Raw genomic sequence first — 18529 nt, forward strand, 5'->3', positions numbered from 1 at the left:
GAGCTGGCAGGGGCAGGAGCATGGTGGGTGGCACCCCACAAGCAGAATCTCAGATTCCCCAGTTAGGCTCATCAGCTGGGAGGCTCAGGAGACCCCAGGCTGAATGGTGTTCCAGAAGATTGCAACTGAGAGTATAAATAAGCCATTTAAATTCCTTATTCGCCTGAGAAAAAGTCAAGGGAAGGAGAATGCATTCCTTATTCTCTTCCCTGCACTGGGAAGCCCATGATATTGAGAGAGAAGGTTTCTTGGACAGAAGATAAAGCTGCAGCTAAGACAAGCCATGAGTTTATGGGGTTGACCCTGTTGCCTGGCTTGCTTTCAGCAGTGGCACTGATCTTTTGCTACCCGAAATATCTGACAGTCAAGACGTTTACGTGCATCATGGAAGGTTTATGCTGTGGCATGTTTTTGGACTAAAGAGAAGAGTTTTGTTTCCAGGAGAGTCATCTATGACAAAGTGTTACTGAATAGAAAAGTAAAAATGAATTCCTCTCTTAAGCATGGGGATTACCTCTCTTAAGAAAGGGGATGCCTTCCACTGGCTGACCTGATGGTCAGGAATGCTGTAAAAAGAGGTGGGAACAGACTAGAGGCAAAGAGGCATTTTGTAATAATGAAAGGATAGCATAACATGCTAATGAGTAAAACAATGCCCGGGCCTTCCCTGGTGGTCTTGCGGTTAAGAATCTGTCTGACAGTGCAGGGGACATGGGTTCGATCCCTGATCAGAGAAGGTCTCACATGCCACGGAGCAACTAAACCTGTGAGCCCCAACTATTGAGGCTGCATCCTGCAAACACTGAAGCCCATGTGCCTAGAGTCTCTGCTCCATAACTAGAGAAACCACCGCAACGAGGAGTCTGCACCACAGTGAAGAGTAGCCGCCACTCACCGAAACTAGAGGAAGCCTGCCCGTAGCAGCAAAGGCCCAGCACAGCCAAAAATTAAAGTCTTTTTGCCTGAAGTGCTAGAAAACTAAGGTTTGCACCTGAAGACAGTGGGGAACTGGGAGCAATTATGGTTCATGTGAAGGTGGAAAATGAGGTTCAGAAAGAAGGCGAGAGGTCTAGGGGAGGGTGGGAGCTGGCACTACTGAACTGATGTGGGCACGCAGACCCCAGGGGCCAGAGGCAGTGCTCTGAACGAGGGCAGCGCTGGGGCTGTCCTGCATCAGGACCCGCTTGACGTGCCAGGGGAACAGCGGCCAGGGGCTCCACGCACAGGGAATTGACACATTTCTTCTGGCCCCTGTTCCCTCAGTAGTCCTCTCCACTCCCACATCTGTTAATGAACAAAGTGGACTTTTTGCTGTGGTTTCAGAGTTCTTAAACAAGCTCATCTGGCTTTCTTGCTTAAAAAGAACACACGCTGACTTTAAACCATTAGCTGGGGGGACGCAGCCCTTCTCTGCATAGTGAACTAGTTGTCAGTGATGCAAACCTCACTCCTTCCCTGTTCATTGACAAGGGTTTAGTGTAAGGCTGGCAAGTAGGTTTCTCCTTATGTGTCGACTTCCATCTTTTGGCTTACTGTATGCAGAAGGACCATGAGGCTAGATCCAGGTTCACGGAGAAGAGTCTTGCATTCGGTTGGTCTGCCCTGGATGAGGCAGGGAGGAGGCAAGTTGTCATGCCCCTGCATCTCTACCCTCTGACCGCACCCACTAACGTGTTTGCACTTTAAGTGGAGCTGACAAAAGTATTAACCATCAGGGAAATCTCAGGCTCACAAATGAGGGAGATGAAGTGAATAGAGGAGAGCTTCCTACCAATCTCAAAACACACTGCCATTTCAGGCTTTGGAAGCATCGAGTCCAATTCACTGCTAATAAGCCTATATGGGGCTTCCCTGGTGGCTCAGACGGTAAAGAATCCACCTGCAGTGCTGGAGACCCGGGTTTGGTCTCTGGGTTGGGAAGATCCCCTAAGGAAGGGAATGGCTACACACTCTGGTATTCTTGCCTGGAGAATTCCATGGACAGAGGAGCCTGGCAGACACGACTGAGTGGCTAACACTTCACTTCACCTCAAGCCTTCAATGGAGGCTCTGAAGAAGGGCTAAGCAGAAGCCAGAGGCCAAACTAAGCTGTCCAGTTAACCTGACTTAAAGCTAAGGAAATTGGGACTATTGCCCACCAGATAGAAGGTAGTTGAATGGTCTTTTTCTTCCCATTTCAAACAGTGAAGGGGAATCAAATCCAAAGGAAGAAGATGGAGAGGGATGTATATGTGTACATACATTCACACACACACAGAAACATTCACACACACACACACACACGCATATAATATACAAACACACAGGTCATACATATTCATCTTCATCACCTGTTTTGGAAATGAGCACTTTAGAGAATGTGGTGCCATAAGCCATATTCCTTTACAGGTCTGGGTTGTTTTGTTGTTATCATCACTAACCAAATGAGACAAATGACCAAAGGCAGTGGGCCAGGAGCCAAGATTGGAGGGCAGCCACCTGATGGTCAGGTATCTAAAAAACTGACGTCATGGTCAATTGTGACTCCCTGGGGCTTCAGAGCAAAAGTCACAGAGTTAGCGAGGCAATTCGCTTAGTGGCTCTGTGAAGATCAAAACCTGGATGTTCGGGGTGTGTGGAAGCTTCACCATGAGTTCCATTTGGTTTTGAGAGGATCTACAGGGCTTGAGTGGGCTTCCCCAGTGGCTCAGTGGTAAAGAATCTGCCTGCAATGCAGGAGACTCAGGAGACACGGGTTCGATACCTGGGTCAGGAAGATCCCCTCAAGTAGGGCATGGCAACCCACTTAAGGTGGCTTAGAGGTAAAGAATCTGCTTGCAAAGCAGGAGACTCAGGTTCAATCCCTGGGTCAGGAAGATACCCTGCAGAAGGAAATGATAACCCACTCTAGTGTCCTTACTTAGGAAATCCCATGGACTGAGGAACCTGGGGGATTATGATCCAGAGGGGTCACAAGAGTCAGACACGACTTTGTAACTAAATCACCAGTATTCTTGCCTGGAAAATCCCATGGAGAGAGGAACCTGGTGGGCTACAGTCCATGGGGTCACAAAGAGTTGGACATGACTGAAGCGACTGAGCATGAATGTAGGGCTTGAGTAAATTACAAAGTGGATCTTAACAGTATCTTAAACAAGAAGGTATCCCATTTCTGAGGTAACTCTACATGTTAATATCTTTCTCTAAATGATAGCTTCTTAATAAATATTTCACTAGTAGGTAGTATATTTTGGATACTAATAAACACTGGGATTTGTTTTTAAAAGGAAGAGCCACATCGAATGTCTGCTTTGACTAGTCTACCTTATGTACTAACTTCACACGTTTGGTGTAAAGTTTACTCAGTAGGCCTGAATTGATGAGTCAAGGCACCTGCTGGACGTGAGAGGCATTAAGTGATAGGCTGAAGGTCTAGGAAGGAGCCGCAGCATTTAGGGCTGGGACTTAATAGGATTAAGTGGTCACCACTCCACCCCTTCTTGGCTTGGGAGCAGACATCAGTAATCACAGGAATCCATCACAGAAGCCACCGACACCCCTGGCAGGAACCAGAACCTCAACATGGTTCTCAAGCAGCACACTAGCATTCCCTACAACTTGACAGCAGCTGACACAAACAAAATGAAAACGATCTGCACTTAGGGGGACTCTGCCTAAAAAGATGGGTAGTTTTTTGTGCATTCTTCATAGATGACAAAGAAAAGTCTACTTAAGATTTTACTTTTGCTAACAGTTGAGATTGGAAATCACCTCCCTAATTAATGATAATGGCTTATTTAACATTTTGAGTCCTTTGTACTTTCTCCCAGATGCCTTCCAAAGTGGTGAAATATAGGGCCTCTTATCTTAGGGTCTATGAACCCCCAAGTGGTCCATGCATAGAATTTGAGAGTCTGTGATCTTGCCTGTGAAAAAAAAAATTTATTTCTATTTTTGCTACCTCTTAACTGAAATGACATTAAGTGACACTGTACAGGAGACAAGGATCAAGACCATCCCCAGGAAAAAAAAAAAGCAAAATGGCTGTTTGAGGAGGCCTTACAAATAGCTGTGAAAAGAAGAGAAGCGAAAAGCAAAGGAGAAAAGGAAAGATATACCATTTGAATGTAGAGTTCCAAAGAATAGCAAGGAGAGATAAGAAAGCCTTCCTCAATGATCAATGCGAAGAAATAGAGGAAAACAATAGAATGGAAAAGACTAGAGATCTCTTCAAGAAAATTAGAGATAACAAGGGAACATTTCATGCAAAGATGGGCTCAATAAAGGACAGAAATGATGTGGACCTAATAGAAGCAGAAGATATTAAGAAGAGGTGGCAAGAATACACAGAAGAACTATAGAAAAAAGATCTTCACAACCCAGATAATCATGATGGTGTGATCACTCAACTAGATCCAGACATCCTGGAATGTGAAGTCAAGTGGGCCTTAGGAAGCATCACTATGAACAAAGCTACTGGAGGTGATGGAATTCCAGTTGAGCTATTTCAAGTCCTAAAAGATGATGCTGTGAAAGTGCTGCACTCAATATGCCAGCAAATTTGGAAAACTCAGCAGTGGCCACAGGACTGGAACAGGTCAGTCTTCATCCCAACCCCAAAGAAAGGCAATGCCAAAGAATGCTCAAACTACCACACAATTGCACCCATCTCACACGCTAGTAAAATCATGCTCAAAATTCTCCAAGCCAGGCTTCAGCAATACATGAACTGTGAAATTCCAGATGTTCAAGCTGGTTTTAGAAAAGGCAGAGGAACCAGAGATCAAATTGCCAACATCCGCTGGATCATTGAAAAAAGCAAGAGAGTTCCAGAAAAACATCTATTTCTGCATTATTGACTATGCCAAAGACTTTGACTGTGTGGATCACAATAAACTATGGAAAATTCTGAAAGAGATGGGAATACCAGACCACCTGACATGCCTCCTGAGAAATCTGTATGCAGGTCAGGAAGCAACAGTTAGAACTGGACATGGAACAACAGACTGGTTCCAAATAGGAAAAGGAGTACGTCAAGGCTGTATATTGTCACCCTGCTTATTTAACTTATATGCAGAGTACATCATGAGAAATGCTGGACTGGAGGAAACACAAGCTGGAATCAAGATTGCCAGGAGAAATATCAATAACCTCAGATATGCAGATGACACCACCCTTATGGCAGAGAGTGAAGAAGAACTAAAGAGCTTCTTGATGAAAGTGAAAGAGGAGAGTGAAAAAGTTGGCTTAAAACTCAACATTCAGAAAACTAAGATCATGGCATCTGGTCCCATCACTTCATGGGAAATAGATGGGGAAACAGTGGAAACAGTGGCTGACTTTATTTTGGGGGCTCCAAAATCACTGCAGATGGTGACTGCAGCCAGAAAATTAAAAGACACTTCTTGGAAGAAAAGTTATGATGAACCTAGACAACATATTAAAAAACAGAGACATTACTTTGCCATCAAAGGTCCATCTAGTCAAAGCTATGGTTTTTCCAGTAGTCATGTATGAATGTGAGAGTTGGACTATAAAGAAAGCTGAGCACTGAAGAAGTGATGCTTTTGATCTGTGGTGTTGGAGAAGACTCTTGAGAGTCCCTTGGACTGCAAGGAGATCCAACCAGTCCATCCTAAAGGAGATCAGTCCTGAGTGCTCATTGGAAGGACTGATGTTGAAGCTGAAACTCCAAGACTTTGACCACCTGATCGGAAGAGCTGACTCATTTGAAAAGACCCTGATGCTGGGAAAGATTGAAGGTGGGAGGAGAAGGGGACAACAGAGTATGAGATGGTTGGATGGCATCACTGACTCAATGGACATGAGTTGGGGTAAACTCCGGGAGTTGGTGATGGACAGGGAGGCCTGGCCTGCTGCGGTCCATAGGGTCACAAAGAGTCGGACATGACTGAGTGATTGAAGTGAACTGAACTGAACTGAAATTTAGCATTTCCTTCAATAATATGTCAGCAACAAACCAATGTTAGTACTTGTGATTGTCATTAACAGAAACCACAGATTTCATATCACATAATAGTCATTGCAGACATAAAGTCACACATGTTCATCATGACTCTGAAATTACAGTAGTTCTCAAATCATCTGCTGGTTCTTGCTATTTGATGTGGTATTACAGAAGCACATATATATTACTAGATCACAAATTTAGTTTTAAAAAGTATTTTGATAATGACATTCTAATGTCATTGATTTTGTCATTCCATGTATGATTATTTATATGTTAAAATATGACTTCACAAAGAAGCTCTGTGAATAGAAAGGGCATTCCCTTCAGATGAGCAGGCAGGCCTGGATTATGGTCCTTGACAGAAAACTTTGCTCAAGTCCCCCCACTTCCTTTTTCCTTTTGCCCTTTTTGTGGGTCAATTAAAATAAAGATAACATTCACATAAGATAAAATTCACTACATTAGAGTGTACAGTTTAGTGGGCTTTAGCATATTAACAACGTTGTGCAAGAATTATCTAATTCCAGAGCATTTTTATCACTTCCCTCAAAGAAACCCCATACATATTAGAAATCACTGCCATTCTCCCCTCAACCCCCACCTGCCCTCCCCCAGCTCCTGGCAACCACTAATCTGTTTTCCGTCTTAATGGATTTGCCTATTCTGGCATTTGAAGATTCTTTCATATCACGGCATGTATCAACACTCCATTCCTTTTATGGCTGAATAATATCCCACTGTGTGGATGTACTGCACACTGTTTATCCATTTGGCCAAGTCTCTCTCCAGGCTTTGTGTCTACACTTTCGAAATGAAGAGATAAACTCCAATACTTTGGCCACCTCATGCGACAAGTTGACTCACTGGAAAAGACTCTGATGCTGGGAAGGATTGGGGGCGGGAGGAGAAGGGGACAACAGAGAATGAGATGGTTGGATGGCATCACCAACTCGATGGACATGAGTTTGAGTGAACTCCGGGAGTTGGTGATGGACAGGGAGGCCTGGCGACAGGGAGGTTGGTGATGGGGTCGCGGAGAGTCATACACGACTGAGCGATTGAACTAAACTGAGGGCCAGTTTTCAAACCCTGTTTCTGTACCGCCTTTTAGCCTTGCTGTGTTGCTTTGCATACAGTTCTGTTTATACTCAATTCCAGGTCTCCCTTCCTCAAAAACTGACCTGTCAAATTCCTAAGCATGTGGTTTTAAATTCCATCTGTTGAAATCCACCAAAAATTTTTTAAATGGGTTAGGAGATCTTATCTAATTTAAGCATTGTGTGTCAATGATCTAAAATGGAATGCTCTCTTCTCTTCTCCAATTTCTGTTTACAACTTTATAGCAACCAAGGAAACTATGGTGGGCTGGGCTCACGCATAGGAGACTGAATTTTTTGAAGTGCAATCAAGAGGAGAAAAAAAAGAAACCATGGCATTTTGTATGCCCTAGGGAAAAATTCAAGGTCTTATTTTAAAGTTCTTTGCCACTCTCAGAAAAAAAAATTTTTTTCACCTGTCACTTTAAAATTTCAGCAGATCCCAACAGCTTATTTCCACAAGACTGTAACAGATTGGAAGATAAAGGAGGAAAGGGCTCATGGAGATAAGGGACTAGCACTAAATCCTCAAACTGTGTAAGTGTGTTGCTAACAGAGTTCATTTGAGGATCCAAGATGACTTCTTCACTCATGGAGTTTCACTCTCGTTTTTATTAGTTATAAAACAGCACCCACTAACTTCAGTCAGAAATAACACAAAGGTTTCTTCTGCAACACCACAAATACATGTGCATTGTGAGAAAATAAATGAGTAAATTACTGATTATATTTTGAATTGGATGCTATCTCCCATCCCCCATATATATAAATAAAACACGAACCGTCCGTGTTTCATCCCCCCACCCTTCTTGACATCAGCGAAGCTCCGTTTTGCTTTCAGCTTGTTCCTTTGTTACATAACCACATTCTCAGTCCATCCTTTCATTTCCTTCCAAATGCTTTCCATCACAGCTGTGGTGTCTGAAGCTCATTACACCTACTGGCGTGTGGTGCTGAAGCATTTACAGTTCTCAGCCCAGCACATTCTTTGCTTGCAAATGCTTTAGATTCTTTTCCTTGGACGATAAACCAAGAAATCTGCAAATTCATACTTAATCTGTCATAGCCCTGTCACCCAATCCAATCCTCTCTAAACAAAATCCTTTCGGTGAGAGGAAGACAATACCTCTGTTTCATAAATAATTTTTCCGCCTACCTTAATCTGCTGTCTATGAATATTAATGACTCTCATCGGTTCATGTCTCCATTTTATGTCCAATATTAGACACCTTCCCAGAAAGCTAGCTGTCAAGGTTGCAAAGGAACCTATTCCACTTTCACATTAAATTAGTGAAATTTAAAAGGGTGGATTCTTTGGCTTGTAGATTTCAAGAGATAATCCTTTACATTGTCCCCAGATTGCAGATTAGTCCTTGCAGGAAGGAGAGGAGGGTCACTTCTTTTTTGTCTGCTCCAGGCAGACAAAATTGGTGACTTGACACCAAGAAAAATTTTTCAAACACCCATTAAATGTGCTCGTTTTACCAGTCTCCATTCCTTGGCTTGCCTTTTTTAAAATGTCTTCCTTTTTTGAGTCTAGGCCTGAATTCCCATGAGGTTTTGCTTCCTTTGGCTATTTTTGCCTTAAAGTTCTCTCTGTACTGACCACAGATTAACTGGGATAGATTTCAGGGCTACTGCTGGCCTATAAGAAATCTTTGTGAAAATTAAGAAAGTGTTCTTCTGACAGACTTAATTAGGAAACAGCATTCCCTCTAAATGGACATATTAGAGGGAACGCCCCTGGGTGAGCATACCTGTGGACCAGGATCCAGGGCCTGGTGAGGGGAATGTGGGCTGCATTTCAGCACCTACTTCCTCTCCACAGGGCACCTTGGTTAGCTTCTTTCTTAAATCTTTCACGTGTATCCCTTTGCTGGTTTCTTGAACCCAAAGTGTTTTGGAGACCCCAGAGATTTGCTTAGATCCTTCTCAATTGCAATTCACTTTTTTTCTCCTTTATTCTTTTTCATAGTATTAATGCTAAACCCCTTGTTTAACTGCCAGGTTTTATTGGAGCACCCTGAATTCATCTTTCCATCTTTGAACAATTTGAATAGGAATTCAAATGATATCCTTGGGTACTTTTTGTTTATGCGGTTGGTTGATTTTTTAATACATGCTTTCACATGTTCAAAGACTTGTTTGCTGATAGCATTATTTGTTGCTTAAATGACAAACATATGGTCAGCTGCCTGAGGAGCTGTGCTATTTCAAGGGGGTTCAGGAAGCCTGCTCTAGGTCTGACTACACTCTTCCTTGCTTACCACTCAGGCCTGAAATTCTACCTTAAAACCGTATTCTTTTAGATTAAGTAACTAGCAGCCCTGTTGCAATGTATTACACTTGGGAAGAACTAAATAGACTCCATTGTCCCTATCAGTCACTGACTTTAGTGAGAATTACTGTATCAAGTCCTATTCTAAGGGCAGTTATGTGAGAGAATAAAGATGGTTTGGGGCATGTAATGTACCATCCCCCTAGTGGGAAGGTCTGCTTAGACTGGCAGAATACACTTTGGCCATTCTGAAGGATCCTTTAGAGAACAAGAGACATGGAAGGCAAACTTCCTTTGCTGTGTCTTTGTAATCCCAGGGTAGTAAGAGATCTAACTTGGTATTACCTGTTCAGTAGCCTTGGTGTTTCCTGCTGTGACGAAGGGTGGGACTCCTGTTAACATGTTGGAGCAGCTGAGAACTCAGCTTTCAATCCTTTGGCCTACAATAGTCTCACCCTAGTTTGACCTTGCTGTTTGGAATATGCATTGAACTTCTTAAGGGCCCAGGGATAGTGATATTAACAGGGCAAGACACACATCTAAGAAATTATTCTTACATGAACATGGCCCTCTGTGAAAAGATCTACAGGAGATACATCATGAATGCAAGAATATTGGAGAAATAAGAGTTTTTAAAAAATCATCCTTAGTCTAGTCCTGGCCCTCTCAAAGTGGGCTGCATACATATCTAAGAGCACAGAACTGTGAGTTATATAGAAACTAAACATGGTGCATCTTCCTGAGTGTCAATTTTACTAGGTAATTAAATGTTTTAAGAGTTAGTTTTAAATTAAAACAAGCTTGACTGTATCATGGAATGGAATACAGCAGCCACAGTAATGCTTGTAACAAGTGCCAAAGAAAATGAATACGTGATTACAGAAAACAGATCGTAGATCTTGGAAATACTCTAGGCCTGTATTTTCACAAATGACTGTGAATCAGATCACCTGCAGAACTTCAAAAGAAACTTCAACACACCACCAATGCTGGGTCCCTTTCCAAATGGATTCTAGAATACTGATATTTCTCCAGGGCCTCTCAGGTGATTTGAAAGTACATCCATTGTTCTATCTATGACATGCTTCCCACCAGGATCTGCTAGATAGCGTGCGGGGCCTAGTACAGAATGGAAATGCAGAGCCTTTGTTATAAATTACTAAGAATTTTCAATGGTGGCAGCAGAGCATTAAACTAAGTGCAGAGCCTGAGTGCAGTGCCCAGTGCTCATGCCCACAAAGTCAGTCCTGCCCCTTAGAAGCAGGAAGAGCATGTTCAGCGCCCGCTGCCACCTTTAGAGAAGCACGGAGCAGGTATGCAGGATGGGGAAGAGCTGTGTCTTCCTCTGCATGTGCTAGTTAAGGGGACACACGCACACACCCCTGGGTAGGTAGTTTAGAGATACCCCTTGGTAGAAGTATTTGGCAGAGATTAAATGTGGTTTTCTTAATGTGAAAACACATTTATTTATCTAAGTTGAGAATGAAACTGTCACATTTTGACTCTGACCCACCTTGGCTGGATTTTAAATTCTGCTGCTGCTGCTGCTGCATCACTTCAGTCGTGTCCGACTCTGTGCGACCCCATAGAGGGCAATCAACCAGGCTTCCCCGTCCCTGGGATTCTCCAGGCAAGAACACGGGAGTGGGTTGCCATTTCCTTCTCCAATGCATAAAAGTGAAAAGTGAAAGTGAAGTCGCTCAGTCGTGTCCAACTCTTAGCGACCCCATGGACTGCAGCCCACCAGGCTCCACCGTCCATGGGATTTTCCAGGCAAGAGTACTGGAGTCGGGTGCCATTGCCTTCTCCATCAGGTTCTTCTCCTCAGGGATATTTTATCCCCAAATCACAACCTCCCTCCCCATTCCTGCATAATTTCTCATACATCTAAATCTTTATCCAGAATTGTAACTCAGATTTCTGGGGGGTGTTTTGTCCTTTTGACCACAATTGAGTTGGGGTCCCTCTCTGAAATACCTGTGTCTGCTGTGTTGGGAGTGATGAGAACTAAGGTTACACGTGTGCCCCCACACACGCGCACACACACACACACGCACACACACACACAGGTATGATGGGGTTTTACACACACACACACTCCAACGTCAGAGAAGGAAAGGTCGGCAGAGCCTGTAAGGATTACAGATCTGAGAATAAGCCTCACAGTAAGGAGTTCAGGAGACTGTCTTCTCCTGAAGAGGAGAAAGCCTGCTGGATAAAGATTTTGGTGGGGGCAGGAGCGGATGCACATGTGTGGTCCTGGGGGAAATGCAGGGAGGAGCAGACCCGGTGATCTGCTGAAGGAACAGAGTGCATTTGTTCTCTGGAGATTCAGCACACAGGCAAGGTACAGAGAGTTAATGAACCAAGGGGAGGATAGGTACACCGGGGAATTCAAAGTAAGTGAATAAAATTCTCATTACGTCGTCTCTGGAATTAACATGTAAGCTTTCCTCTCTCCCAGGGCTTCTTTTTGGTGTTGGCTGCTATGAAATATTTGGGGCCAAAGACAGAACAGAGCCCTAGAGGAAAGAAGGTGATTCACGTTCCTAGCAATTTGCAGCCAACTTGGGAGATAGAGCAGGCAGAGGAGGCCAGAGCCTGTAGGATTGCAGAAGCTTTCTCAAAGCCCTGGAAATCATTAGCCAGTCCTGATGGCAAGGGCAGTCTGCTCAGATGGGTCTGTGGAGAGACCCAGTGTGGGCCAGTCTATGACGACCACTGTTCACCTGATGATCAGCCTTCTTAATGCCAGACCCCTGTCTGTCTCTGATACTTAATGTCCAAGGCTCGTCCCTTATTATCCAAAGACCATCTTTCAACCCAGAACCTAATACAAATGAAAAAGGGTTCATTGAGACCTAGAAAGTCCATATGATGGAGTAGACCTTAAACAGTCAGCTAAATGTATAACAGAAGCGCATGCACATGTATAGTGAGGTAATGACACAAAACAAACCACAAATCCTGCAGAGAGGTTCTTGTTGCAGTGGTCAGGACAGATTTCCAGGTCAGGTAAATATGAGTTCTGCTCCCACCTCTGTGTACTTGTAGACAGATTACTCAACCTCTCTTAGACTTATTTTCTCCAAATAAAAAAGACATTGTGTTGAATACCTGTTTTATAAATTTGTCTCGAGGATTAAATGAGAAGGTGTAGGCAAAGGTCTTAGCATAGGACATAGAAGGTATTCAGTATACTTATACATACATACTATTTAGTAGGCTAGTAGGCACAGAGCAAGTATTCACTAATAATTATTGTTAGCTATCAATCCTTTCCTTCCCTCTGTCCCCACTTTTGGGATACACGAAAACCTCTGCCAAGAGAGACTTAAAAAGGAGATGTTTCTGGTCAGGTTCTGGCTAGGTTTTAAGATACTCTTGTCCTCATTTCATGTACTTGGCTGGTCTTCTATATCTCACAGGCTCTTGTCCACAAAAAGTCTAACAGCCTGGGTCACAACAGGCTCTGAAACAGGGCTGATATATTAATAAAAAGACAGATTTCTCAGCCTCTGTCTTCTGCTGTTTTCAAACGTTATACTGGAAGCTTGAGTTGCAACTGCAATCCTGATTTACTTCCTGATCAATTTGGACAATGTTGGAAAATGAAGTGGTTCCTTCTGTTTCTTCCAATGTGTGTCAAGAGACAAGACCTCAGAATTGTGACTCTCAGAGCTACCTTCTAGCAGCCAGAAAGAGAACTCACACAGATCAGAAGGTCCCATGGAGTACATGCCTTTCAAAAATGCATCTTTGAGCATTCTGTTGCAAAATGAGATAAGTAAGGATGATGAAGTGAGGCTTTTTCTTTTTTGACAAAGCTTTTCATTAATAGGATTATGTTCTGTGCCAAGATTATGTTATGCTTTGGGTATCAAGGTGTATTTTTTTTCTCTTAAGCTTTTGACTTACTTATTTGGCTGCATTGGTCTCAGTTGTGGCACGTGGGATCTTTCACTGCGGTGTGCAGATTCTCTGGTTGTGGCACACATGCTCAGTAGTTGGGGGCACAAGGGCCCAGTTGCTTCGAGGCACGTGGGATCTTAGTTCCCTGACCAGGGATCAACCCATGTCCCCTGCATTGCAAGGTGGATTCTTAATTACTAGACCACCAGGGATGTCTCTTTTTTTTTTAACTTTTAATTTTATATTGGAGTACAGTGCCTGAAGAATCCCACGGACAGAGGAGCCTGGTGAACTACAGTCCATAGGGTCACAAAAAGTCAAACAGGACTGAAGCAATTTAGCATGCACACATATAGTTGATTGGCAATGTTGTGATACGTTCAAGTGCACAGCAAAATGGTTTAGCTATACATATACATGCTTCCGTTCTTTTTTAGGGCTTCCCTGGTAACGCAGTGGTAAAGAACCCACCTGCCAAGGCAGGAGACCCAGGTTCAATCCCTGGGCTGGGACAATCCTCTGGAGAAGGAAATGGCAACCCACTCCAGTATTCTTGCCTGGGAAATTCCATGGACAGAGGAATCTGGCGGGTTACAGTCTATGGGGTAGCAAAGAGTTGGACACCACTAAACGGATAAACAACAGTTTTGTTTTAGGTTATTACATAATATTGAGCAGAGTTCCCTGTGCTACATGAACACACTGCTATATTTAAAATAGATAAATAAGATGTGCTTTTTTTGTGTGTGAAATCATAGATGAGCGGGTTTTTTTATGCCCTGACTTGGAAAAATAAAAAGTAGGCAAACCTATGTTTCCCCCTACTACCATTCCATTTTTTAAAAAATTATTTTTACCACCTCATGAAATAAAAACGCCGAAAACCACTGATATGGACCACCCTGGCTGTTTGGGGAAAGTTAATAACTTCCAGATTAGCAGCTACCTGGAACATTTCCCCAGATAATAGACCCCTGGACTTTTGCTGCATAAATTATTTCATGTCTCTTATATGGTGAATATGGCAAATGAGGGTGAAAGGAGTTTTAAGAGAGTTCATAGTTTCCCCCAGTAAACCAATGGTGTATAATAAGGAGGGATGCAAGGTCAAGTGCGCTGCTCACACTCCCACTGTGGATACAACCCTTCCTTTATGTACACAGGCCTGAGCCCATTCACTGTTGATGCTGACCCAGTACTTCCAAAATATCATGTTAATATTTTAAAACTTTAAAAATAAAATATCTTTTGTTAGAGTTTCAACTTCAGCCTGGTTTTGTTTGGGTTAAAAAGACCACATTTTTTTTTTTTTTTTTTTGGTGAGGGTCCAATATTGTAAAGGGCTTCCCCAGTGGCTCAGTGGAAAAGAATCCTCCTGCAATGCCGGAGACGTAGGAGACTCGGGTTTGCTCTCTGGGTGGGGACAGAGGGTATGGTAACCCATACCAGTATTCTTGCCTGAAAAATCCCATGGACATGGGGTCGCAAAGAATTGGACATGACTGAAGCCACTGAGCATGGCACGAGATACTGTAAAATTGCTCCTTTCATCATTATAACTGCTGCTGCTGCTGCTGCTGCTAAGTCGCTTCAGTCGTGTCCGACTCTGTGCGACCCCATAGAGGGCAGCCCTCCAGGCTCCCCCGTCCCTGGGATTCTCCAGGCAAGAACACTGGAGTGGGCTGCCATTTCCTTCTCCAGTGCATGAAAGTGAAAAGTGAAAGTGAAGTCGCTCAGTCGTGTCCAACTCTTAGCGACCCCATGGACCGCAGCCCACCAGGCTCCTCTGTCCATGGGATTTTCCAAGCAAGAGTACTGGAGTGGGGTGCCATTGCCATCATTATAACTAGTAGGTCCCAAACTTCACTAGCCATGAGGTCACATTTCCAATGACATATCCTGAATTGTGTGTTTTGCCGTATCTTCTCATGTTTGCCAACCTGCTTCAGCGAGTATTTCTAGAACTCTCTGAGAAGAGTTCATGTGATTCTCTTAACTTTCCTGGGAGTTACATGATACTGGCTCCATCCCTGGATGGGGAAGATCCCCTGGCAGAGGGCATGGCAACCCACTCCAGTATTCTTGCCTGGAGAATCCTATGGACAGAGGAGCCTGGCAGGCTACAGTCCGTGGGGTTACAAAGAGTTGGACATGACTGAGAGACTTTCACTTTCACTTTTCACACGATACTGACCAGCCATTGGACCCTCACACCATCCCACGGCCCCAGGTCATTCTGCCTTTCCCCTGGGCCTCAGTCTCCCTCATCCCGTCTTCACCTCCCAGACCACTGTGGCTCATTTCTGCTGCCTCTGCCTGGAATGACTATTCATTCAAATCCTTCCCCTCCTCCAAGGTTCTGCTCAAGTCATATTTCCTCTAGGAATTCTACAATCCCTAGCATACAAATAGCCTCTTCTCATTTTCCTGATGCACTCTGTACTCCCCGAATCCAGGGTACATGTGATGAAAGCTGAAATGACTATTTATGTGTCTGCCTTCCCACCACTTCCCATTACCATGTGAGCTTCGGATGCAAGGGCTAGATCATTTTCTTCTTTTTCTTCTAACTCACTGAAGACCTGGCACAGTATATTAAACACAGTAAGTCTGGTAAATACTAAATAAAACTGAATTGCCTTAAATTCTCACTAAGTTGTACTCGACTGATTGTCATATTTCTTTGGAGATTTAAGAAAAAATTTCTGTTCCCGCCAATAGGAATATTTGCTCTAATCAGTCCACAGAGGGAAATAACAACTCTCAAACCTTCCAGGAAACCACAGAGGATGGGTAGTCTCAATCACATTCAGGAAGGTAAAGTGCCAAATAAGCATATGGATTCATGACAAGAATCCACACTGTGTCCCCCACCAGTCACTCCAAACAACATCGCTAGTCGATTTTGCACGATATTAGCCTCTTTTAACCAGCCATCATTTCCTCTTTAAAAAAAAAAATAAGAGTTAAGGCAAGTAGGAAAAAAAAAAAGCCTTTGAATTAAAATCTTAGCTTTTCTTTGAACATCCAGATGATTAAATGAGATCCAGACGAAAGCAGGCAATTTCCAAAAAATAAAACCCAGCCGGGGGTATCTGCATTCCCTCATGTTTCTCCTGGTAACCCCATGGTAAAGTAAAGTAATGATTGATTCAGAGAGAATTATGGCTATTATAAACTGTAATCAGTGGTGGATGAGAATAATTACACAGGGAAAGGGGAAAAAGGCTGAAACATGGCTGAGCAGTGTTCTGATGGATGGGGAAGTCATTTCCTGGCCGTTAATGACTGATTTTTCAACAGTCAGCACACAAGCTTTAATCCCAGAGGCGAGAAGAAGAAAAAAATGGCCACACTATTAAGGATGCTACTGATATAACCTTTCCAATTTTAATCTGAATGTAGTTATTGCCTAGCCCCCTGTCTGTCCCTGCAATTGCAAACATCCCCGTTGGGGGTGAGGTTAGGGCTGGCCTTTATCTGACAGACACCAGGAGAAGTTATGGTTGGAGAGAAATCCCCTATATTGTTGTGGTGGGATACAGCATCCCGATGTCACAGCATTGGAGGTTGCGAGAACTAGAAGGGCCACAAAAATCACTTAATTCTCTGTTCATTTTATAGATAAGCCCAGAAAGGTGAAGTAACTTGTTCAAGTCACACAGCTGATTGACTTTAGGCTTTCAGGAGAAATTGCCCACACAGGACCAGAAGGGAGGTTGGCTTTGTTAAACAGGCGTGATGGGATCTCTGAGGGAGACAGCTTTGCTAACCCTCTTTCAAAATTGGCATCAGCTTAGTCTCTTGCCCATTGAGCCAGGCTTTGGAGTTCAATATCCTGCCTGCATGAGTTGTTATGGGTGAGGTTACAAGAGAGCTGAGAGGCCGTGGTCTTGTTTTGGTTTACAGACCAGCAGTGAGCCTGTGACACTGACAGACAGAGACAGAGGACCCAGTTTATCTCATCGTTTGCAGCCATAAAACAAGATAACTGATGGAAATAGATTAAAAGTCATAAACTGCATAAAGCAGAACAGCCAAAAGTCAGTTGGTGACAACAACCCCCTTTGGAGCCCCACGATTTCAAAGAGCCTTCGGAATACTTGAGTGAAGTACTGGGTCTCTCTCTCTCATCTCTAGTGCGGAGTCTCCTAAAGCAGAGAAGATGGGTGGTAGTGATGAGCCTGTGACAAATTCCAGCAACCTCTCCTCTCCCCACTCAAGGACAAAGCACATGAGGAGGAATGAGTGGATCGTCTTCTAAGAAAATATGACTGCCTCTGGGACTAAATTATGTCAAGATATAAGATTAGGAATGTCCAGATGCTGTTTATCCCTTCTTAATTAAATTTGGACTTCTTTAGGGGAAAAAATACCTCAGTTCCAGGAAAAGTTGTTTTGACTCTGAGGCTATTTGGACTTTGTTTTATGAAAACAAACATTTTAATCAAGATACCACCATTCCTGAATTTTCACTGTGAAGGTATTTTCTGAAGCAAACTCTCTTGAGAGAGTAATAATTGAATAATGATAATCTATTCAACACTCTTCAATCATTTTAGTATTTTCTCTGTTTCCACTTTTAGTTTCCTGAGACTATTTTAGTCAGAATCAATCCCTTTCCAGGGACATTTTACAGTAATGCTTTGAGAAATTATTTGTCCACCTGGCATTCTTTCACCCTTCTTCTAGCAAGCACACCTTACTTGTCCTTTAGGGAACTGTGATTCCCCACTTCTACAGGATCCCATATGTCCACAAATCCCAGAGCAGCATCCCAGCCTGCCAGCCCTTCACCCCACCAGCTCTCCATTCCACCAGGCCTCTACATGACCCCAAATGCAGAAGAGGGCCATGATCCTGAGGGTTAGTCCAGGTCCTCTATTCCCAAGCCAGAGTGACTGGCATTAAGAGGGTCATTTTTATTGAGCTTTGTTACATAGATGCTGAGAGAGTGTGTGCATGCCTGATCAATTTGGAGCAATAGCTGTAAGGAGATGGTTTTTGAGCTGCCAGTATTATCTTCCCATCTGTAGGCAAAGAGAGAGAAAGAGAAACTGAGGGACAAAGAAACCCTATACGTCATCCGAGCCCTTGGATCCACCAGAGCCTGATTTTTTAAATCGGATAATGGAGGACTTCTCAGTTATGTGCATGGATGGACTCCTCTTGTGCTGTAAACTAGATGGAATCAGGTTACCTTCTCTCCAACTACTCAAAGTCCTGACAAAGACTAATGCTTTTCACTGGACGTGCTCTGATTTAAATTTTGACCAGAGAGTTTCGTATTTA

This window comes from Moschus berezovskii, chromosome 3 (genome assembly GCF_049115385.1).
Source record: "Moschus berezovskii isolate FMDL1 chromosome 3, NW_MosBer_1.0, whole genome shotgun sequence".
In the NCBI taxonomy this organism is placed as follows: domain Eukaryota; kingdom Metazoa; phylum Chordata; class Mammalia; order Artiodactyla; family Moschidae; genus Moschus; species Moschus berezovskii.